This window comes from Takifugu flavidus, chromosome 22 (genome assembly GCF_003711565.1).
Source record: "Takifugu flavidus isolate HTHZ2018 chromosome 22, ASM371156v2, whole genome shotgun sequence".
Lineage (NCBI taxonomy): Eukaryota > Metazoa > Chordata > Actinopteri > Tetraodontiformes > Tetraodontidae > Takifugu > Takifugu flavidus.
In genome coordinates, this window is record NC_079541.1 from 7,697,011 (window position 1) to 7,721,792 (window position 24,782).

A 24,782-nucleotide genomic window follows, 5' to 3' on the forward strand; every position below is an offset into this window, starting at 1 on the left:
GGGATTTGCTCTCGTCTCCCCAGACCTGCTGATGGCTGAAGCAGAGTCAGAAGCCGTGAATTCTGCACATGATGAAACGCGTTGCTGCGTTTGATGACAATTCTCATTCATGCGTCTCGTATATGAAAGAGATTGTCTCTGGTAGAGCTCCGAGCATCTCGTGGGGCATGACTCGGGCAGCCTTTGCTTTTTGGTCTCGCATTAAGACAGAAAGTCTGCGCTTGCAAATTGGCACGCGGCCGTTAGCCCGTGGCTAACGCGGAGGAGCCTCCTCAGCGGCATGTTGATCCGCTTTCTTTTTCATCGGGGAGTTCTTGCGCCAGTTTCTCATTGATCTGAAGTGATCTGCTCAGTGGAAGCTAATCACTCCGGGCCCCTTATTGATTTTCAGCTCTCGAGTCTGTTTCATAAGAGTTCAGCAAGACTTTTGAAGAACTTCTCCATTGATCCATCTGTCGCCAGTAGATCCCAGAGCACGCCGCTAACAGGCATAGACGCAGTAATGTTTGCTAATAGTTTGATTTCTCTGTTTACACGGGGGAGCGGGGTTTAGCTGCAGCGCAGAGCTAAAATAAACATCCAGAAGATATGAATCGGCTCCCACTCGCGGACTTCCCACAGAGTCGGCTGGTTTGTTTGTCCTGATGTCAAGCTGGAAGACAAATCAACATAACTTTAAAAAATGTATGTAGCCTGATTAGGCACACTGTTTTGTTTGCCAGGGCCCTTGAGAATGGTAACTGCAGAACACACATGATAAAAAAAGGAATACTTGGCACCAGCATGCTGCCAAATGCTAGCATGTTAGCTTTTGTAGTCACAAACAGTTTTGTGTGGGTCGAATAAATCAAAAGCAAGAGTTATAATTAGATTGGGGTTTAGTGATCTCCTTCAGGAATGTTGTGGCTTCTGCACTTCCTCCATGTTTGGAGTGAAATCCAGCCTAAGTGGCTCAGCTTGTCTGTTTTAATGGTTTCAGCTGACTTTTCTCCGCTAATCTAAAGTTCACTGTTGGGTGAACTGAGGGCTGATTTACTCCTCCTGATCCCGTAGGACACTTTACTCAGAGGTTTTTAAAGTGGTCTACACGGGGCCGTGTCTGCCAGACACGGAGGTTCCTTTCATAAAGAGGGTTGGGCTTTCTTTTCTGGGTTTTCTCTCCAGTTCTATTGTGAGGAGAAAAGCTGAAAATGATCACCGCTGTAAAATCAAAAATCATCTGGACTATTTTGGTCATTTAAAGTAGAACAAACCTTGTGTGTGCAGCTCTAGTACCTTCAGAGGAAATATTCTGATGTGAAGTCTGGCGGGGAGGGGGGGTAGTGGTGGCCCCTGGTTCTGTACGTCCATGCGGTGATTACATCCTGGACCCTGATACAATCTTGTGTCTGCTCTTCTCCCGTGGTTTCTGCTCTCCAGCTGTTGTTGAAACCCTAAAAAAACCCCACCAGCCACAGTGAACATAAACCTCAGCAGCATATTTCAGGGCGTGCTGAGTTTACAGGATGTAAAGGGACAGTTTACCACAAAATCAACGTCTGGCTTCGTATAGTTTATGCTTCTATTGTTCCGTCGCAAAATGTGTTTATTTGTCTGTCAACGAGATTACACAAAAGCTGCGAACTGGACTATAATTTCACAGACTCGCTGCCGTGACGTGCATTTTAATCTTTTCATCCCAAACTCTTTAAAGTCTGTTTCCACTCATCTTCTTATCCAGGCAGCGGGGGGAGCAGAGTCAGTCGGGAAGCCCCGACCTTCTGCCCTTCAACTTCCTTCCGTCTTCTGGGAGGCACAAGGGACGTTGTCCAGAGTCTCTATTGCAGCCCAGGACATCAGGGAGCCTGAGCGGTACTCGGCATTAACCCCAGATTGGTTGATTCCCACTTGTGTCCATGACTGGATCTGAAGTTGCAATTTGTTAGCTTTAGTGTTAACATGCAAAGCTAGCATTGCTAAGTGTTGCTCTGTGAAACAAATATCATGTCAACAGCTGGCATGAGCTGAGCAACCCTGAAAAACACACACATTGTGTGTGTGTGTGTGTGTGTGTGGGAGAGGGTGAGAGAGAACCGGGCTGAGCTTCAAAGACTCATCATAAAACCTCTGGATCTTAATCGGATGCTGCTCAGACTCCACTCTGTAATTACGTCCCAACCGATTGCCGTCTACCTCCTCTTGTAAGAGAAGTGCGAGCGTGCACATGCACATATGCCCGCTCGCATGGTGGGCGGAGGGTGGTGGTCTTTTGTGTGCAGCCATCTCTTTGGGGAGGTTTAAGCTGCATGTAAGATCACATTAACATTATGTTGAGGATATCTGTGTGTGTGTGTGTGTGTGTGTGTGGGAGAGGGAGAGGGTGAGAGAGAACCGGGCTGAGCTTCAAAGACTCATCATAAAACCTCTGGATCTTAATCGGATGCTGCTCAGACTCCACTCTGTAATTACGTCCCAACCGATTGCCGTCTACCTCCTCTTGTAAGAGAAGTGCGAGCGTGCACATGCACATATGCCCGCTCGCATGGTGGGCGGAGGGTGGTGGTCTTTTGTGTGCAGCCATCTCTTTGGGGAGGTTTAAGCTGCATGTAAGATCACATTAACATTATGTTGAGGATATCTGTGGTGTGTGTGTGTGCGCGCGTGCACGATGCTGGTTTGATATGTATGCCACATGTTTGTTTGTTTGTGTGTGTGTGTGTGTCTTTGCAGCTTATCTTCTTCACGCTTTTCTCACCAACTTTCTTTGGTCTCAATTGGATGTGAAAGGAAATCCCGTGTCTGCAGGGCTTCACTGCAGGCAAAGACCTGTGTGTGTGTGTGTGTGTGTGTGTGTGTGTGTGTGTGTGTGTGTGTGTGTGTGTGTGTGTCACAGTGGATTAACCACACAGTTAGAGCAGTAACACTGAGTCTAAGAGTCCAACAGCATGAACCTCAAGGAGGAGTGGTGGAAAATAAACTTTGTAAACCCCAATTAATCCTCAAATGAGAAACTTATGAGCACCTCTCCTGTCATATTTGTCCTTAATGTGCTGAGGATTGTTGATTCCTTAGAAAATGTGAGGAACCTAAAAAAATGAAGGCTTTTGTGCTCAGTAAAGCAGATTATTGTTTTTGCTTTTCAGCTTTATCTCTGTCAGAAGCTGATGTTCTGCAACAGGAAGACAATAAACGTGACACGTCTGTGGAGCCGTGTAGGTATTAAGACTCCAGCACAGACAGCGTGTTCCAGTCTGGAGAAGAGACGAGAAAATGAGCAGTTTAGGGTGAAGGTTTTGTAGATCGATGCTGGGATGCAGCGACGTTATTGCTTGGTGAGCTGACGCCCTCATGGTGGATTCAAATGATTCACAGTTGGGAGCATATTGGAAACTTTGGACCTATTTTGGGTGCCATGACGACAGAATCAGTCATCTTTGTGGTGATTAAGGCTTGACCAGACCTGAGGAATCACTGATAGATTAGACTTCCTCTCTGCTCTTCACCTCCTCTCTGCTCTTCACCTCCTCTCTGCTCTTCTCCTCCTCTCTGCTCTTCACCTCCTCTCTGCTCTCTGGCATTTGTTAGATAAGAAGCAGCAAGCTAGTGATTTAATGCCCTCTCCTGTGTGTGTGTGGGTGTGTTTTGGGTGTGTGTGTTGGGTGCGTGCTGGATGTGTGTGTGTTGGGTGTGTGCTGGATGTGTGTGTGTTGGGTGTGTGCTGGATGTGTGGGTGTGGTGTTGGTGTGTGCTGGATGTGTGTGTGTTTGGTGTGTGCTGGATGTGTGTGTTGTTGGGTGTGTGCTGGATGTGTGTGTGTTGGGTGTGTTGTGTTTGGTTGTGTGTTGGATGTGTGTGTGTTGGGTGTGCTGGATGTGCTGTATACCATCATGAAATACCCTCCCAGCCTAATCAGAACATTCACCACTCGTGATCCAGCTGTGGTGGGCTCCGTGCTTGTGGATGCGTCTGTGTGGGTGTGTGTGTGTGTGTGTGTGTGTGTTTACACTATATTCTCATGTCACATCACACAGGTTCGGAGAAGGCAACACCCCTTGCGCTTCTCTTCTGTGTGTGTGTGTATAATGTTTCTTGGATGGCCGTTTCCACCTCTTTCTCTCTTTAGTTGTCACTCTCTCGTTCCCTTGGTGACGAGTCATCATATACGCCCATCGATCATCGACAGTAGGGGAATTCCAAGAACTTCTTATCTCAACATTAATAACTCACTCAGAATAATTCAACAGACAAAGCTGTCCCTGCGCTGACCTTTGACCTTTGCGTGCTGTGACGTCACGGTGCACAGCCAGGGTACGCCTGTGCATCAGAAACAAACAACAGCAGGGAAGATGCAGCAGAGTGTGGGAAACGTTCAGATCATTTCAACATAAAGTCATGTATGCTAACGCTAGCGTAGAGAACAATAGAATACAGTTGAATGTTGCTTAACAGAAGCCAAAATCGGATCGGAAATCCACTTGTGTGGCTCCTGGGCCCGAGTGGAAGTCTGGAGGGAGTTCCCAAAGTCAGAAGAACGCTCACGGACACAGCAGTGATTGGCAGACGGTTGGACGGATGCATATTATCCAGTTAATTACAGAGCGAACGTGTTCGTTGCTCCGACTGTTGCTCCACCAAAAATGCCCGCCGCTCCGAACGGAGAAGGAATAAATCCGGCTTCCTGTTGTCCTTTGCTGCTCTGAACAGTCATCAGTGTTTTGCCAACAGTTGCTTAGATTTTTGGGAGTAAAAGATTAGCCAAGAATCCAACCAACAGCCCAGAGATGATTAATATAAAACAGTGATTTTCTTTTTAATAAAATGGCACTGCACCTCCTAACAGCTGAGTTCTAAATAAAATCCCGCAGTGTTTTGTTTACGTGAACTCGGTTCATCGTGCGATGGAGACGCTATTAAGGTGGCGTTCGCGTGAAATTGATGATCCGCCCGCGGAGTTTAGCGGTCCAGCTCTCAGATGATTGCTGCTGTAGGTACTTGATAATTTGTTCCAGATTAAATGAGCCACGTACGTCTGAGTCACGGATGAATTTGGCGGCACTGCCTCGCCTCCATTGTGGTTAATTATCATCTGCGTGAGTTCATCCTGATGTCTTCAGCAGACTGATGACGTGCGGGCGCCTCCGTCCTGATTTACGCGTTGCATTTTGTCAGCTAAATGAAATTAAAAGCAACTCTTCTGCCTTTTTTCGTAGGAGTGAAGATTGAGGACATTGAGAAGGACTGAGCGGAGTGAGTATTTTTTGCTTTTGATCCAAATTTCAACTCTGGACTCGGGTAAAAATGAAACACTAATTATTCATAAATCAACAACATCAAATGAAGCTCAATCTTTATTTATACAGCGTCTGTTACAATCCAAATAGTTTCTGGGCGCTTTACAGAATCCCAGGGCCTGACCCCCAACAAATATGCTGACATTGAAACCTAAAATATCCTCTGTTATTGGGATATGACTCTTATCGCGCATCTGTGTATTTTTGAGCCAAACACACCGTTATGTAACTCTTATCCATCTTTTTTTGATGAATGGATTCTTTCTGTTCTGAGGCCTGGGCGGTCTGGGTCTTGGAGGGGTTCTTTGGATTGTGGCCCTTATTCTGGCATCACGCTGAGCCTGAACTTTGGGTTTCTCTTTAATCTGACTGGCAGTAAAGCTCTTAGAACCTACAGCTTTTCCACATGTGCCCAGTTAGCGCCAGCTTGGGTTTAACCATTACAGGTTAGCTCTCAGGGAACCGCTCTGCTAACGATAAGCTGCTTTGTTTATGGTTGGTTCATTCGGAGCCTCATCACATGCACACTCATGAAATCCGTACAGTTGGAATGTGAAGGAGTCTGTCGGGCTGATAAACAGGAAGGCATGCCCGATAATACCGCGGCCACAGGAAGTAGTTCAGCTGCGATAATAAAGCTTTTATAGAACAGTGTTGACGTTTAACGTGCGCTATTTTTGGTTTGTTGGTCTGCTGGTGGAGCACGCGCACTGCACCGAGGGTGCCGCACAAGTGAGGTGCTAAGGAAGATCTGAAGGACTAAACGTTGAATTGACATGTTCTCGGCGTTTAGCTCCGCTAGACCCACGCTAGCTTAACATAGAGCACAGAAGCAACAGGCAAATTCCTCTCCCGGATTGACGTTTCTCACATCTCGCCGCCACCTAGCTAGCTATGAACCTATAACATCTGTCTGCTCCCACCAGGAAGAAACTCCCACCAACCTCCAGATGAAATCTCCGGTTTGTCTTGTTGGGAAAAAGTGCGGGTGTTTAGTTTTGTGTGCGTGAGGTCTCCCGGCATCATTTACTGCAGTTTCTCTTCCTGCTTCATCTCAGCTCTTCATTTAGGATCTAAAGAGTATTGAGTGTCAGGTAATAACGCCGTAAAGCTGCGGCTCCATGACGGCAGTTAAATAAAGTCCCAGTTTTAAAATATTTAATCTCCCGAGAGTCTCATCATGGCTGTTTTATCTCAGGAATGTGACAGTCCTGATTTCAGCCTCCTCCTCATCAGACCTTAAAATATGCCGGCTATCATCTGAATATTCTATCATCTTGGTGAATTTTGTATGAAACGTCTGTATTTGAATTCAGAGGCGCAATCCAGGAGGTGTCAGCTGGAAAAGAGGCGCCCAGCGGGGATGGAAACATCAGGAATGGGACAGATGTTGGAGGTTGTGGTGGTGGTGGGGTTTCTACAGATCTGCTGTTGTGCTCCTCTCATTCCACCTCCTTTATTGTGTCCCGGCTCACAGACGGGGAGAATCAGATTGTATTGACCACGCTTGAATGCAGGTCTGATGAAAGCTCGCGCTGATAATAGCATTTCATTATGTTCTTAGCCCGCTTTGACATTTGGCTTTTTGTTGCTGAGAGACGGAAAAGTTCCGATTTTCAGAGGTTCTTTGGCTCAGTTCAGACTCTTTTTTTTTTTCTAACATTTTTGCTCGACTGAGCCATTTTTTAAAAGCAAAGGTTGGACGGCTTTAATGTAACCCTAAAAATAGACCCCGAGAAAGACTTTTAGCCTCCTCTTACTGATTTTTACCATTGGTGATAAATAGTTTCTGTGAAATTATCTCATTTGCAGCTCTGGTGAGTTAAACATTTGAAGTTTATTCAGGTTTTTAGGGGCCTTGTGAGGACTGGATTGTAATTTTGTTTGTTTTTCTGATATTACCAGGGCGACTGCAGAGAAATGAAGTTTTGCCACCTATTTTATTACATATAAAATAGTAACTGTTGTCAGCTGCTCTAATTCCTCCAAAATTGTCTCTTTACGTCACGTAGCAACAGATTTCTGCTGCTCACAAACAGCAGTTTGACACCTCAGAGATGGAACAACTCTTTGGCTGGAAGTTGATTAAAAATGAATGGATTTTAGAATATAAATCCTATATCAATAGTTTATTCCAGAAAGGAGCCCTTACTTTGATCTATAACGTACCTTTAAGATAGCTGGTATGTTTTGTTTGAATAGTTTCTGTTTAAAAAGCCACATATTTGAGGGGGAACATGAGGTTTACATTTTGGAATCTGTCAGTCCTTAAATGGAAGGTAAAATTCCAGTTTCCACACTTTGTTGGAAAAGCTAATATTACATCTGAAACCAGTGAGTGGAAATGGGCTGGTATTTATTCCAGTCTGGGTCTAAACGGAGACAGTTGTTGTGCTTAAGCGAGCGTGCAGCAGGTGGGTGTTCAGCCCAGACGTGAGGGAACAGACGCTTGTTATTGAATAAATCAGAAATGGGTTTTCACAGATAGAACGTGTGGAACGTGGATGCATGAGATCAGATGGATCGTGTTTGCTCTTTAATTCATGCTCCGCTTGGGTTTAGGTTGGACCCTCCGCGCTCTGCTTCTTCCTCTTTTCCTCCTCTGCAGTGTTCTACAAACAAATCTCAGCAAATGACGGATTCCTTTCAGCCAACATGGATCCATTTAGTGTCACTTTGTTTCGGCGCCGGTCCGCCTGATCAGAGCGCGCTGATTAGAGCCAGATTCAACATTTGCTTTCATTATTCCTCTTTTCTCTTCTCTCAGCTGTGGATTCAACCTCTGAAGCGTAATTTAAAAGTCGGTCGTTTCTGGTTGTCATGGTGCAACAATTCTAACTTTATGTCTGAAAGGTTTCTATGGAGAGAAAATGATCCTGATTATAATTATTCCTCTGGAGAAATGGTGAAGTTATGGACCAAGTTGTTCTTCTGAACCTCAATGAGAACTTGGAACTCCTCCTGGACTTGAAGCTGATAAACACTGTGATGTTCTGTTCAGTCAAATTTAAATAAGTTAGCCAGAGACAAAATATGAATGACCATACCTGTAAAGAGAGAGAGGAGGAAAAAGAGAGAGAGGGAGGAGAGAGAGAGAAAGAGGAGGAAAAAGAGAGCGAGGGAGGAGAGACTCGGGTGACACAAGACAGAAGTCTGGTGTGTTTTTCTTGCAGCAGATGATGAGGGAGGGATGAAGAAGTGAACAGAGAGGTGGTGTGTTGTGTTTGGGAAGTGGGTCAAGAGGAAGTGGAGCACGTGTGTGTATTTGTGTGTGTGTGTATTTGTGTGTATGTGATGTTTTACAGCTGAGACCATGTTGTTAGCTAGTGTGGGAATTCATACTGTGTGTGTGTGGTGTGTGTGTGTGTGTGGGGGGGGGGGGGAGATTCCAGGGGGAAGTCAGAGCAGCAGCTCCTGTCCTAATTGCTTACAGCCTCCATCACACCAACATTTACATTTAAACACTCATTATTGTCTCTAACACAATAACGTATTGGACACTTTCATATCCGTCATCTCTGACAAGTTTTAACTTAAAATGTTACAGTTTGTTACAAATTTATTTCAAATATATAGAATGTTGGAAATGTTTGATTTACCCAGGCTGCATAGAAACACAGTCTAAGCAGGAACGGTCAAAAAAGTCTTCACCGTAACTTATTTCTGCTTATTTTTGTTTGGATAAAGCGTCAGCCTGATAGCCGCAGACAGCTGCTAGTTAACGTTAGCTGGAAGGGTTGAACCATCTAAATCCACGGACTGCGGTGGATCCAGAGCTCAGAATACGCTAAAAGAATTGTCAGGAAATAAACGGCGCCCACGCGTCAAGCTGCAGCGTCTTTATTCAGTGGGATGCTCTCAGATGAGGAGGCTAAATCCACCAAGAGATGCTTGGAGTTTGTGTGCTGCAGCTGTCGCGGCTAACAGTCAAACTTTTTAATGTGCGTTTAAAGAGTTCAGCATCGTCTGACTGACTCTTCAGCCAAGTCTCATTATTGTGGTAATTTTCAGCCTCCATAATGAGCTTTATTGAGAACAATCCGACACTAATAAACTCAAAATATGCAGGCATCTTGGGTCACGGATTTCAGGTACTTGTTATTCCATATGCGCTGCCTGGCCATAAAAACACTACCCTAATATTTTGCTGGAGCCATTTTAGCTTTGATTTGCTGTGACATAATTTCACGCATCGCTTCTGGGGTGTCACAAGATTTATTTTTCTCCCAGCGTTCCATCATTTTTGCACCAATATCTGTATTGATGACAGGAGACTGGGACCACTGCCCCTCCATCGCATCCCAAAGATTCTCAGAGCTGCACAGTCGGCACTAGGCAACACTCGGTCTGCCTCTCTTCTTACCCCGATGCCACATCACTCGAGAAAAGGGTAAATCTGGACTCATCAGACCACACGACCTTCTACCTTTGCTCCACAGTCAAATCTTCATGCTCCCTTGCAAATTGAAGCCCTTTTTTTTCCTCGATTAGTCTCACTGATGAGTGGGTTTCTTGAGGCTACCCAGCTGTTCGGTCCCAAACACAACCCTGAGTTCTCCTCTTGTTTTTGTACGATTTGATTTCACCAAGCGTTTAAAGGATCACCGATCAAAATCATTCAGGATTTCTTTCCGACCACATTTCTTCCTCGAGGATGATGGTTCCCACCTATCCTTCCAGTTTTTATAACGTCCCCAACAGCCCTTAACCCAGTTTTAGTAGTTTCTGCCGTCTCCTAAGATGTTGTGATGACCTTCTCAAACAGACAAACATGATCTCCACAACCACAGGATGTGTCTTTTGATGTGCTTGTTTAATGAGAAGCTACTTGCTGCATCAGCTGGGGTTACTGTTCGGACCTTTGAGTCTTGGCCCTCCGAAAAGGCCCACAGGAAGCACACGGAAGTAATAACTCATGGTTATTTATGATGTTCTTTTATTTTTAATCACTGTGACCACAGGTCATAAACCTGAAATTAATCCAAAATTAAAAGTTGTATAAAATTGTCACTAGGCAGTAATCAATTAACTGCACATACTGTATAGTCTAAATGAATTATACTGAATCAAAATCACTAAATTATACAACACAAAACCAGTATTTACCAGTAAAAAATTAACATTTTACATGCACAAGAAAGCTGGCTTAAGGTGGCCTGAGATGCTAACTAAGTTAGCTTATCACGCTAGCGCGAATTAGCGTAAATGCCAATTAGCGATTAGCTTCTAGCAGTAATAATATGCTTACTAGAACAAACATTCTGTAAATATCACAGCAAACAGTTGTTATCATCTTTTACAAATTATACTATTAACTCGTTTAACATTAGCTTACCAATGGGCAGTGTGCTCCTGTATAGCTCCAAAGCAAATTTAACGGCTTGAGATGAACCGTTAACCTGGAAGTCACCAGGCCCCTTTCACACCAAAATGCTCAACTTCAAAACAAATGAAAGAAGACCAAATCTTTAAATAGCTGATGTTTCTAAATCAGAAATGGAAGGACATCGTACATATTTCTATTCTTTTCTTTAATGTTTTAAAAACGACAACAACGAGACTCGACTGTCTCTCATCTTCTTAACCGCTTTATTCCTTTCAGGGTCACGTGGGTGGTGGCAGCTCAGTCTTTTGGGGGCTGGGCTGAGAAGCAGAGGGTTCTCAGTTCAAGCCCCAGTGCAGACAAAACAGGTAGTAGGGGAAGGTGCCAGAACACCTTTAGAGCACTGCCAAAGTACCCTTGAGCAAGCTACTAACCCACTAATGCTCACATAGGGCCCTGCGATGAACTGACCCACCCCTGGGTGGACCTGCCTTCACCCATTGCGTACCCTCCCTGTGATGCTTGTTTTTGCTTTAAACAAAAGGCAAAATTTGACACGCTTCATTGGTCGAAATCTGCATTTTACATCTTTGTGGCATTTAGTTCTGTCAAAAAATGACGGACGGTGAAGTTGTTTTTAAACTGGAATCATTGGCTAGCAAGTTTGGAACAAATATTTTGGAAAACCTGGAAATGAGCATTATCACCATGAGTTTTTCAAAGTGTGGGAATAATGATATTTAAAATTAGAAAGGTAATACTAACCGTGAGGAATTTCACCACAGTTTATCATTGTACCGGTAATCGTTACATCCCTGAAGCTACGTTTCTCTGCTTTCACTGCAGAATTTGTGGTGTTTTCTTTCACTGCCTCAAGGTTCCATTTAAAGTAAAGCGACGCTCAAATGCAGTAAAATCATAAATTTTCCTGTTCTTTGTTCTGCTGCCTGCAGTCTTTTCTGAAACAGGCGACCACACCAGTGCCCACATACTGTACCTCCACCATGTGGATCATTAAAGTTCAGCTACCTTTAGCATAAAGCTGTAGGCGCGGTCACACGTCTGTAGCTACAGTGTGAAATGTGTCAGATGAAGAGTGTGTGTGTGTGTGTGTGTGTGAGGATGGTTCCGTTTTAATCTGGGCAAATGGATCCTGTGTGGAGGAAAGGCCGAAACTGTTTGAAAGTGTAATTTCATGCTTTGAAGAAAATTTCTAACATCGTTTTTAGCTTCACCTCCGCAGCGTCTTAGAGTACCGAGTGCACTTTGGCATCCAGGCAAATTATTTATGGGATGATGTGATCTGAATGTTGATGAAAGAGAAGGAAAATTGTAGCTAAAATAGCCCAATGGAAAACTGGAAAGTCTATGTTAGCAGACAACTAAATAGATTTGACTTACTTTTTAACCTCTCCGCATCTTATTTTCCTGAAGGTAATTCAGCTTTTTGTTGTCAATCCATCAAAAATGGAACAAGGCCATGGTCTTATTTTGACAATGGAATACTGCCTTAATAACCTCGACGAGCTGGCAGAGTTGTGAGTTCAAAAGGTTGACGGCAAGATTTAAAGTTCTGCTGGTTTATAAATCCTCATTTTTCTGGCTGTTTCTGCAGAACGTTGTATTAAAACTAGGACAGACAGAGGAGGGACACGCACAGCAGGTCCAGATTGATGGCAGGAATTTTGTCCGCTCCCCATATGACCTCTGTGCCAATATAATAAACAACACAGAGTCAGGAGACTGCAGAGCAGCAAGAGCCAAACCCTAAGTCAAAAAACCCAAACACATTTCAGATAAAACTAAAACAGCCTGAGATTGAAACCAGATCGGTCTGTGGTCTGTCGTTTCCTGGCGACTTGCAGTTAAAGGCAAAGTTCACCCCCAAATCAAACCAATCAAAATATTTCTCTATGGCCACCAGATACTTTTGGTTTCAGCTGCCTGGATTTAGAGATCTGAACTTAAGGAAGTTGTCGTCTACTTGGGGACTGACTCTGGTGAGGAAGGGGGCGGGGGTTAGAGTTCGGAACAAAGAACGTTAACATGCCAGTAAGATGGTAACATTGAGAAGAATGTGTGCTGGTCTTGGTTAATTTGTTATTCTCGGTGCTCAATGCTTCATTACAGGCTGCCAGGCGTCAGCTAGCTTAACGCTGCTGTAGCACTTTTTTCTGATCCTTTCTGACCCCAGCTAAGTCCAATAACGGTTTACAATCCCACCCACATCGAGAAGATAAACCAGTCCGAATATGGGCGGAGATAAAGAATGTTCACAGTATAATAAGTATCATAATAGCTCAGCCTTGAAGTATGTTGCCCAGTTATGTGGTTAGCGGACAATGACGTGTCTGTAAAGTGGAAGCTATGTGACGGAACATTAATGGTTAATGCACAAAATGCAACCATCAAGGATTGGAATTCCTGAAGTAATAAAAGCCTTCCATGCGGGTCTGAATTTCAAATGTATGTATGTAAATTTAATCTGAATGCTTCCACAGCTATGGGAAGATTTTATCACACTTCAGGTGGAGCGATAAAGGAAAAATCTCATCTTCTTTTTTCAGCTAAATGTCACTTCCTTCGCTCATTCTCTCCGTGTCATCTAATTGGGATTTCAGATTTTGATTTCCTCACTATCACAGTGAAATTCCGTTGTAAATGTGGAGCCGGCGCCTTCCTCTTGGTTCCCCGGAGCCCAGACGATGAATATTTATCCTCTTTTCCAGTTTTCAAGCTACTTCCTGGTGACAGCAGGAAACATTGTGTGGACTGATGCTCCGCCATCTGGATGTTTAGATGTTGGATGTTGCAGTGGCATATGGACCGACACTCTCCAACAACAAATGTGCACACACTCCCACTCCCACACACACACACACACACACGCACGAGACAGGAGTGGGCTCTTTCTTCACAAACATATGGTTCTTTGAGATAGAGTGGAAACAGCCTGGGCCATTCTGCATGACACCAAGGGCCCCAACTTTGTCAGAAGTGCTGCCAAACAAACTTGCTGCACGTGCACGCGCGCACACACACACACACACACACTCACACACTTTTTTGCCTCACTGTTTTTTGTTTCAGTGCGATTGAAAGGTGGTGTGTGTGAAATGAAAATACCTGTGAACTCGGCTTATTCAGCAGCACTTTCTGCAGCATCTGTAGCTCGTTGTTCACTGTGGTTGTCTCATTATGAAGATTACTCTTCAAATTGTTTTTTTTTCTTCTTCATTTTCTTCATCTTCAGAGTAAAAGAGTCTTTGTTTTAGAGTTTGGTGCCTCTGAACACTAATGTTATCAGTGTACCAGAAAACGGAGGCTCCATTCTCATATCACACATTAAAACACCTTTACTTTGATTTGTTCCCTGAAGAAGAGCGTCATTTAAACTCCCGACGGGGACCTATCTTTTTGTTCTCGGTGATGCTGTTTTCCCTCAAATAATGACGTCTTTGCCTGTAATTTAGAATGAATCACCTTTAATAAACTCCACCTTTGCTTTGGTCTGCCGGCGTTTCTCGTCGCGGCTTTAATTTACTTCAGAAAGGGATTATCCGCGTATTCAGAACCATTAGACGCACTCAAGGGACCATCATTGGGAGCCTTTGAAGGACCTTTCGCACCAGAAGACCTGCTCCACATTTCTTAGAACCATTTATCCAGTGAGCGAGGTCGGTAAGGTTCTGCTGGGGGCGGTGCTGAACCATTCTGACTTATAGAGAGGCAGAAATAATGACCATGAGATTCAAACCAGGGTTAAAGTCCAAATTTAAGGGCTTGAGACGCAAACGATGCTGGAGGCTGATGTGTCACCATCAGACCTGCTGGTGTGAACCAACATCTGTCTGCCGCGCTTTAGCGTCAACATCTGGCGTAATTCCAGAGCGATTAGCACGGCAGACGGACTAAAATGCTCCAGTTGTGCTGTTTATGGCACTTGTTTAAGACACCCGCTGCTGACCTGTAATCTGAGCCCGACCATCAGGCGGCTGATCTTCAGATATCAGATTACATCAGTTTGACGTCTGTTTTTCCTCCAGCAGGACGTGGTTGATGTCACCAGAGATCGTCAGGCTTGAGCACTGACCAGGTAAGAACATCCCATCCTTTCTGCCCTCCACCCTCACTATGTGCTCTAACGAGCGCCGTCGGTGGGAGGGTTAAAGGGTTAATTGGAGGCTTTAGGTTGAGTTCTTGGTGAGGCTCTGCTGACCCTCTTTCTTCTCTTATATCAGCCCATTACTGACACCTGACACACACCTCTGCGTCATCCCAGCTGGTTCTCCAGGCAACAACCAAATTCTTTTTTTTGTTTGTTTGTTCAGAAGAGGTTTAAATTTCAGACCGTGCTGATGTTCCGTAGTTCCGTCACGAGCTGCAGTTATCAAGATGACCTGCAGGAGGAGGAATTTGTTCTTGTTCAGGATGTTTTTTTTGGTTCGACTCCAGACATTCTTTGGAAACTTCGGGAGCGCCTCTGGAATTTAAAACAAAGCTCTGTGACGCTCATTTTCTTACCTTTTTTATCCTTCATGAGTCATTATGATCTCAGGAAATATCAACTCTACACCTCACGATCCTTCACTAAACCTTCCCTTAAACGCAAAGAAAAGAGAATAAGGCCTCATTTATGCTCCTTTATGACACTTTTACCCATATTTTACGTGGCTGACGTTGAACTGAGACTCTGGTTCCAGAGTGTCATTCCCAGATAGATGATTGAAGAGCAAATACTTCTAGTTTTCATCAGACTTTTTCACATTTAAATCCTCGTATCTGTATTTTTAGATGCAGAAAAGTTGTGATTTCTGCAGCCAGCATGTCAGATTTGATGCCGCGCTTCTTTATTATTTTCTATTTGCGACCCTAATAATCTGCACTGCTGAGTGACGTGTCCTCTCCTTTAGTTTTGCAGCATTGAAGGCTGTCAAACATGGCTGCAGGCTTCTCTTTGACCATTAGAGACGCAGCTTATTGTTCCCTCCCCCCTGCACAGATTCTGACCATTTCCAACATATTTAATAATTTATCAACACCCTCTATCCAAACTTATGTTCCCGTATCCAGACTGGAGAAAATTAAACCCCTCCAGTGTGACCAGTTGATTTAAATGGCTGTTTGAGCTGAATGACTGGGTTCTATGATCTGTTTCTGTCCACTTGCAGTCCGCCAGCTTGTATTAAAGCTTGCCGTTACACAGCGTTCCCACATCCATCACTGTTGTCCCGTCTTTGGCTGCATGTTTCTTAAAAACTCATTCCCATCTGGGTTGTTCTTTTAAATAGTAGCCGTCTCCATTTTCTCTGCCCTTCATGAGAGCTTGTAGCTTGTCACAAGCGCCAATCTTATCAAAGCAAACACACCACAGTTTCTCAGGGTCAGATCCATTCATCTGACTTTTATAATTGAGGTGCAGCGTCCATGACAGAGACGTTTCACTTTATCCACCCTGGTTTTTTATTTTCAGCCCATTTTGGACAAATCTAACCACATTTATTAAAGTAAAACACACAATTAATGAAATGCGGAGGATTTATTCATGTTTTACCTTGATTTATTAATAGTACCAGATTGGGTTTGACTTTAAAACCATATATTTGTGGAGAAACTACAGAGATTAACTGTGTTGTAATATAATACATTTAATATTAAATCAACATATCTGCTGCAGGAGGTACACATCAAATTTCATTCAGTGATACAATTCATGGATAGAATCCAAACACACACGCGCGCAGATGGGAAATTTCCCAGGCCTTCTATAAACCCAGCATGTGTCCATCTTTATCATTGTACCATTAATCTGCTCGTTAATCTGTAACCTTAATGGAAGTAAAGGAGGGATGAAAGGACTCAAACGGGGAGGACGGATGGGGAGTCATTAGCTCCTTTCACACGTCATAATCCTGACTTTATCTGCACTTTGTCTGGAGGTGCCCTTTATTAGCCCGTAAGGAAGAAACCTAAAATCTCATTGGACATCTCGACCGGGGCCCCTGTGAGGCTGCATCCTGTTGGCTCCGCACGCAGCGCTCGCTTAAACCAGCGAACCCGTCTCCAACATCACGTCTGATGCGGCGATTCTGTCTCTGCTGCACGTGCGGAAGTGACTTTGGCACCAAAGTGCTGCTCAAAGCTGGAGGAAAAGGCTGAGAAAAGGAGAACTTTAACATTAGTGAAAGGATGCCAAGAAGAAAGAAGGGGGCAAAGGAGGAAAGCGAGAAGTTGATGACTTGGATCAGACTTTTATCAGCTGCCAAGTGGTTCTGTGGTGTTTGAGTGGAGCGGTTGAATAGTATCTGTGTGTGTGTGTGTGATATTCTCTTTTCTGTGTTTGCCAGGAGACTGTAGAGTGTGCCTCTTCTTTAAGTGGGAAAAGCTCTCTGTTCTCTCTCTGCCTCTCTGTGTTTAACTGGGATTTAAGCACCACAGAAGAAGAAAAGCGTGACTCTCGCAGATGCTCGTTGTTTCTTCAACCGGCTTTGCGCGGCAGTTTGTCCTCTCCGCTGCTCCCCGTGCTCGGTGGAACATCTGGTTCCAGTTTGGGTGTGTTTGGGAGCAGAAATAAAATCCTCACTGTTCATATTCGGGGTTTTATCAAAAACTGGGAGCACTGGGAGGAGGAGGAGCTACGTTTCAGCAGTTAAGTGTAAAACCAGTATATGAACAAACATATGGGTATTAGTATTAAAATATCTATAGAAAATCGTCCGACTGAGATGTTTGTATCTGTGGTTTCGGGAGTTAAATCATGTGTTATTTATTTATTCCTGATTTTAAAGCAGCAGTTTTCTGCTGTTGGTGTCTTCCTCCTACAAGTTTCATTAAGTGTTGGATGTGGGTTTCCTGAGGCGCCAAGTCACTGCCGTCACTGTTTCAGGCCACGGCGCCGCTTTGTTCTTGCTCGGCAAGACTTGGCAGTTTCAGTCCTTTGATTTCTTTTTTTATCCAGATCAAAGAAGTTGCTGAATCAGGAATACCTGCAGCTCATTTTTATAATACATGAACACTGAGATGTCGACACAGAAGGAAGGAGGAGGAGAAGCAATTCCTGCTACATTTAGCCTTCATGGACAAGCACTTAATGGGTCTCTGTGGATTATAACTTTTGACAAAGCATCCACATTTAATGTAAATTTCCACCATTTTAAAGGTTTATATCTTGGTTTAGGAGTCCTTTCATCACAATGGTGAAGTAGAACTTTATTTCTATCATAAAGTGGACTAGTATGCTAACCAACTAGTGGTTGCTGTTGTTTTGATTTTGTAGCACACGTTAAGACCAGAAAGTGAAACACTTTGGCTTTATTTTATTTTTTTTTTTTTTGGATAAATGACAGGAACTGGTACTAAATGACCTTCAACACCATCCCAGACATTTGCTTCAGGACAGAGACCACTTTACTGAGCAAACCTTGGGAAAAAAAAGTTGCCCATAATTCTCATTTTTAAAAATGAAAAGATGACAACTATACTTTTCTGTCCAAATGATTAAATATAGGGTAATGTAGCCAAGCCGTAACAGGTCATAAGAGTAATGCCAGCTTGAATCGGGCTCTTTTAAGGCTTCCTGAGGTGGATATTGAACTTGTCAATTTCAACACACCATCAAGGCTGTGAACCCAGTTTAAATTCACCGAATTAATAGTAAATGATGAAGACTCATTCTCATAACAGAGAACCTTTTTAACACTTTTTAACAGAATAAAAATTCTGTCCTTGTCCATTAACGTTGAAACCCTAGTGCCCTGTTGCTTTGAATACAGCCTTCATAGCTGTAGAAAAACATTCAGATACAGGCAGTTGCTCAGTTAAAACCAAATCCCAAAAGGATGAGTCGGCAGTTCTTTGTGTAAAGAAAGAACTTCATCTCACTCATCTTCCTCTCGAACTGTACAGTATTCACCATCTTGGGCTCCGTGCGTGGACGTTTCCACCTGTCATGTTTGATTGACAGGTCATTAATCAGTCGCTGAGCAGCTGATCTTTAGCATGTCATCGGGAATTTATTGTGTCTGCTTCTCAAAACCAATTAGATGTCGTTTCGCACTTCATTTTAATATTTAAACCTGTCTTTTTTGCCCCAGATTGTTATAAAAGATTCTGTGTTTGCCACCTGAACTAAATAACAATCACAGCAATGCTGGATGAATCTTCTGTGGACACTTTCTGGATGTTTCCAGCTGTGTCAGAAACAGTTTAATTGACGTTCCTGAGGTGATGAGCTTTCAGGGATCCCAAACCACAAAAACCAGAGGATGGATGTCAAGTCAAAATGATTTCATTCTTTAGAAAAGTCCTCTAGGGACACTTGCTGATCGAGTCTAAAATAATTGATATACACGTAGGAATTTAATTCTTAACAGAACGGTCGACGCCATCCTGTCCACAAACATTTGCATTTCAGTTAAAATTCACATAAAATCGGTGGTTTGCAGGGTCGTCCTCTTTACCTAGACCGTTGTGTCAGGCTTTTAAACTTGTTTGTTTTATAGTTCCTCTCAGTTTCAGGAGACTTTAATCTTTAACCAGGATCAAAACCTTCCGTGACACCAGATCTGTCAACTCCAGGTGGGCAGATTTTAGTTTTACTGCTGACCATTTCTGGAAACATTTCAGTATGATTAGAATAATAAATAGAGATGATCCTTTTTACTGCATTCCTGACACACACACACACACATACACACACACACACACACACACACACACACACACACACACACATGCGCGCACATGAACGCACACAGATAAGCATTTGGTTTAATCTGTATAGAGCTTTGAGCCACACGGGTTGTGCAGAGAGTTTAAACTCTATACAACGCCATCAAAGTTAATTAATTGGCAGAGTAGACACACAAACACACACACACACACACACACACACACAGCCCCATAATAAGAGTTCTGACAAATCAAGTGGAGTGACATGAAAAGCTGGGGGATAATTAGGAACACAAGTCTGTCAGCGCTGCTTTACAGACAACTTCCCAATTCCTCGTGTGTGTGTGTGTGTGTGTGTGTGTGTGTGTGTGTGTGAGAGAGATGGAGAGATTAGACTATGGCCCATGATAAATAAGTGTCTCCATGCATGCATTGTTTTTTTAAATTTCTTATTCAGATTTTCTTAAGAAGCATCTGGGTGGATTTAATAGAAGAATGAAATTATTCTGAAAAGATTATCTTTCCTTACAGCTGTGTGTGTGTGTGTGTGGTGTGTGTGTGTGTGTGTGTGTGTGTGTGTGTGTGTGTGTGTGTGTGTGTGTGTGTGGTGTGGTGTGTGTGTGTGTGTGTGTGTGTGTGTGCTTTTGTTTGAACACGAGTGAACTAACTCTTTTCAACTGCTCACACAGTTTCCAGAAGCTTCAGTAAGATAATGAAAGTATTTTCTAAAGGTTTTTCTCGCCCCGGCTCTGCTCACTCTCCTCCACGCCCCCGTTTTAACCGCGGGCTGGATTTTTAATCTGCTGGATCATTTTGATCTCCTGAATCATTCACTGTCATCATTTTACTCCTCTGGTGTCACCATGGTCTCATCAGTGTTTGAGGTTTGTCTCCCTGCATTTATCTCTTCCTATTGATCAACTGGAAAAGATCTTTTCCATTTTCCCCTCATTTTTCTTTTCATGCAGACTAGCGTTTTTTTTTTTAAAGCTCTCGATCGCTTGGTTGTTAAGTGTCATCTTAAAAATGAAATTATTGGCAGCTGAAGTGGAAAAAGTTCAATATTTACACCAAATTAAATCAGCTCTGGATTTGGCCTTTACAGGGACAATGAATGTCTTTTTGTGACACAGTTAAAGGATCTGTGAGCAAGGTCGCGACATAAAATCCCAAGTTTTGGGGGTCATTTTGTGTGTGCGTGTTCTGAAGCCCACTGATTGCTCTCTTCAGATGGATTTTTGTCCGCTTCCTTTCATCCACTTTAACCCTGAGATCAATTGAGGAGAAAAGTAGGTGGACTGTCTTCGTCTGGCGTCTCCGCTGTAAACAGAACCTCATGCAGAACCTTGAACCTCCGCTCTCCTCAGGCTGAATCAGCTCCTCTTCAGGACTCCATTGAGCCTACTTTCACTTGGAAACTTTGTTGAAGTTTCTTCTTCAGGTGGTCCAGATGCTGAAACCATATTATGATGCCCCCATGGTTTTCCCCTGACATTTCTGTAAAATTCCCATCCACACAAATTCTAAATCCCCTCATAGAAGGTTTAAGCATCAAGTATAACGTAAATAAAACAAGTACCGGTACTCTTAGTGATGCGTTAGCTGGTCTTCTGACACCTACCAAGACTGTTTGCTATATTGCAGGAGTTTTTGCAAAATTGTACGAAAATCAGTTGAATCTAAAGTTATATTTTCTTGTGAGTTCATCAGATTTCCTGTTTCACATGGCATGACCATCTTGCGGTCATTGCTTTACAAGAAAGCTAAAAGTAGGGATATATAGATGTACATTTTTTCACTTCCGATCCTATCCCATCGCCTGAATTTGGATATCTGCCGATACATTAATATACCGATATAAGAGCCCTTCTTGCTTTAATATTAATACTCTAATTACGTATTGTCGATTATGAGTCTGTAATACACGCCTCTCAGAAAGCAAGTAGACGTGCGTATGTATATATTTCTGTTCCATAACACAACATGACGTATGTATGAAGTCAGAAAAGGAAGTCAGAAAAACAGGAAATCCTGTTCACATGTAAAATCCCATCCGGAAAACAAATGAACAAGTGATTCCTTGATTTGATTTTTTTTTTTGCCTTTCTACCAAATGGCTAAATATTCCTCGCACTATCTCGTTAACTAACCCTATGTTAGTGGTATTGTAAGTCGCAACGGAGATTCCACCTTTCGGAATAACGGCTCTGCAAACATTGAACCTTGCTGTCTGCTTTCGAGCGGACATGTTGTGTGGAAAGTGAGCTAGCCCCAGTGCATGCTAGCTGCCTGGCTGCACACTGGGGAGAGGTGTCTAGCTAGCAGACTAGGTGGCAACAATCGCTTGTAGAGTCATTTCAGCAGATGAGATTAAAGCACAGACATGATTCGCGGATCGGAAATTTCTCATCTGTGACTAGTAACTAATACCAATACTGAATCAGATCGGCCCCATCCCTATCCGAGCTGTACCTGGTTCTACTGGACCAACCACTTGGCGTGACTGGTCGAAGATCTGACCTGTACAAAGATGTGAAGACAGACATGAAGAGAGTCTAGCTGTCGCTCGGAGCTGCTTTCATATTTAGCTGAAATACATAAAGAATGCGATGTTTCTTCCCCTCCTCATTTACTTTCCCGGCATCCTCTCTCCCTCCGTGTCTCATCCCCTCTGGACAGGCCCGGTTCAGGAGGATTACAAGGGTTTTGTGTTTCAATGGCGAGAAAGATGAGGAGGAAGAAGAGCGATAAAGCAGGGGGATGAAGAGTGGGCGGGGAGAGGAGGGCAGGATAGGAGAGGAGGAATAAAAGGGAGACGGGGGAGGAAGGGGAAGGAACTCCAGGGATTCTTGTTCGTCCTACAGCTCTCTGGGCGGATACTTTCATCCCATTTCTCTTGTTTTTTTTTCACCCTTCCCGCTTCTCTCTGCACTAATAATGCTCTGGCTCCACTGTGTACACACACGTGCACGCGCGCACACACAAAGTACAGAAAATACCTCATTACAGCAGTCGAGGGTGTACTCTGACCGTCTTTTCAGAGCAGAGATTAGAAATACAACACCAGGCGCACCCTTTGCTGTGAGTCATGAACAACACATGCGCACTTGCTCTCACATTCCCTCTCACATTTAATTGTATTTGCATTGGCGAATCCTCGCTCTCCCATCTTTATGAACTGTTCGTTTGAGGAAGTGATGAAGATCTGAATTCGCTGATTATTCCAAATCGCTTTTCCATTTAGTAGCACCGGTCCCCGCAGTCAAACAGTGTTTGGTTTGGAATGGTAGCCCAGTCAGCAGGCCAGAGAACACACTCGGGACAGATCACCACTCCATCACTGGACACACAACCACACACTCCCAGCAGAGATGTTCATGTTGCTGGACTGGAACAGACCGGTTCAGACAGGGAGAACATGCAAACTTCATAGCAAGCTGGAATCAAACCATCTTAGTGCATTTCATAAATGAAGATGATTATAAGAAAATTTGCACCACAGACCTGACATGACAAATATTTTATAAGTAATATTTATAAATATTAGAATAATACGCTCGTTTAATCTAAATTTGTATGTGGAACAATTTCCAAACCTAATTATAATTCCAGAGTGCACGCATGGAAACTGAAGTCGGGATGTGATATTTATTCTGCTCCTCTTTTAGATTGGACTGATTAGTTTGGGTAAATATCATTCTAATAACTAATCCTGGTGATGGATTCAGCATTTTCTCCATCTGTGCTGGATTAATGAATTCTGTCCATCTACGGCTGTTTGATTTGTTCTGTCATTGAAATATACGTGTGTGTGTGCTTCTCTGATTCTTTTTTTTACGCTGACAATTTTAGGAACTGTGAATTTTCCCAAAAGTTCTCACTTTCTGCTCTCATGAAAAGTTCCACGAAGGCGTTAGTTGCCATATGAAGTTGTCAGTTCAACCTTGAGTTGCTTAGTTGATGAAGATCTCAGCGTTTCCACACACTTTGCTCACTTGTGCAATCTGTGAAAACAGGAGCACAAAGTGTGTTCAAGTCGCTGATGGTGTCTCATACGTGTGAGGGCTTCCTGTTGACCAATCAGTAAACCGCAGGGTGTCTATACATCCATGCTGGTTAATGATGGGGTTGATAACGCTAACAATGACAATAAGCCAATCAGTCAAATCAATAACTTCAGTGGTGAAGGCCAACAAGAACCCTGCTGGGAAAACATCTAACGTCCCTGTCAGACCTCTGCAGGAGCATCTGGAACGTCTCCAGAAAGTCTGCTTCAGTATTTTTGACAGTGTCTGGATGAGAACAAAGTTTAAAGTGCAAACAATGAAAACTGAATGATTTCAGACAACAAAAGAAAGGAGACAGCCAGCTGGGAGGCACTACCTTAAACTCTGTGTGTGTCTGTGTCTGTGTGTGTGTGTGTTGCAGGCATTTTGCCACGTCTCAGCTTGTTAATTATGCAAATTGGTCATTAGGAACCTGTTTTGGGGCCAGGATGAAATACTGCCTGCATACACTTTCACATGACTGGCTACACATGTTAGGTGAAAACACTCAGAAAATTAGGCCAGTGGAAGGAAAAATGTCTGAGCAAAGCACTTCATCAAGAAGAAAAGCCGAAGTTCTCCTGCGCGCGACAGAAACGTTGGCAGCCGAAGCAGAAAGTCACCATATGGAGCCATTTCACATGAATCAACACGGTTGGAAACGACGCTGGAGTGGAAGAAGTTGGCGTAGCTGCTCCAGACAGCATCAACGTTGTCTCTGCATTCATTTGGATGCTTCAGCAAAGCCAATGTTCGTCTGTTGAGACACGTTTGGGATGGTGAACAAAGACGGCTTATATGGAAGATGTCTAGCTTTGGTCTGAGGCATTAATACAAAGAAGAAATAATGTATCTGCTGACACAGAGACACAGACACTGTTTGTCTTTGTGTCAGCAAATCCCTGATATCGCAGCTGCCATCTTGTTTTGATGACATCCTCCGAAGCCAGAGACTACAAACTTGTGATTGGAGTTAAACTACCAGCTGTAAACTACCATCAGATTTAAGGTCCGTCGTTAACCTGACGTCCCTGTCAAAACTAATTAAAGGGGAGATTCTGGATTCAGCCACTAGGGCGATCTCTGCTAACGCATGTTCGTGTTTATTAGTAATATTCAGCTAAACAAGTTCAACCTTGATGTAAGGAAGTCACATTGATTGATTAGATTAATTTATTTAACTCTGTCCTTTTAAGCCGGTGTAAGGTTTCCATCCTAAATATTTCACTTGGTGCTTTTCAGACTGAAACTTTTCACTTCAGCTGAAGAGAAACTTACCAAAGCTTTTTTTTTTAGACACATTAGCTCAGAGAAGACTGAATTAGGAAGCTGTAATTAGCCCCCTGCTGATTCTAGCTCCAATGCTGGTTCCTGATGAACGGAGCTCTTATTGATTACCACTGATTACAGCTCCTGTTCAGTCCACTCTCCTCACACCTTTGCTGGTTCAGTTCATTGCGTCTCTTTTCTTCT

The 24,782-nt window shown here is 43.4% G+C and overlaps 1 protein-coding gene across 6 annotated transcripts in view; it reads left to right on the forward strand.

Annotated features, from left to right (window-relative positions):
* Positions 1-24,782, forward strand: part of plxnb2a.1 (plexin b2a, tandem duplicate 1) — a 71,429-nt gene that overhangs the window by 17,472 nt on the left and 29,175 nt on the right. For 2 of the 6 annotated variants that reach the window (XM_057021973.1, XM_057021970.1), the window contains 2 exons: positions 5,190-5,226; positions 14,640-14,689. The gene's annotated coding sequence lies outside the window, so the exon portion shown is untranslated. Of the gene's footprint in view, positions 1-5,189; positions 5,227-6,586; positions 6,667-14,639; positions 14,690-24,782 lie in introns of all 6 variants that reach the window. The other 4 variants (XM_057021972.1, XM_057021971.1, XM_057021974.1 and 1 more) reach the window with 4 other exon arrangements.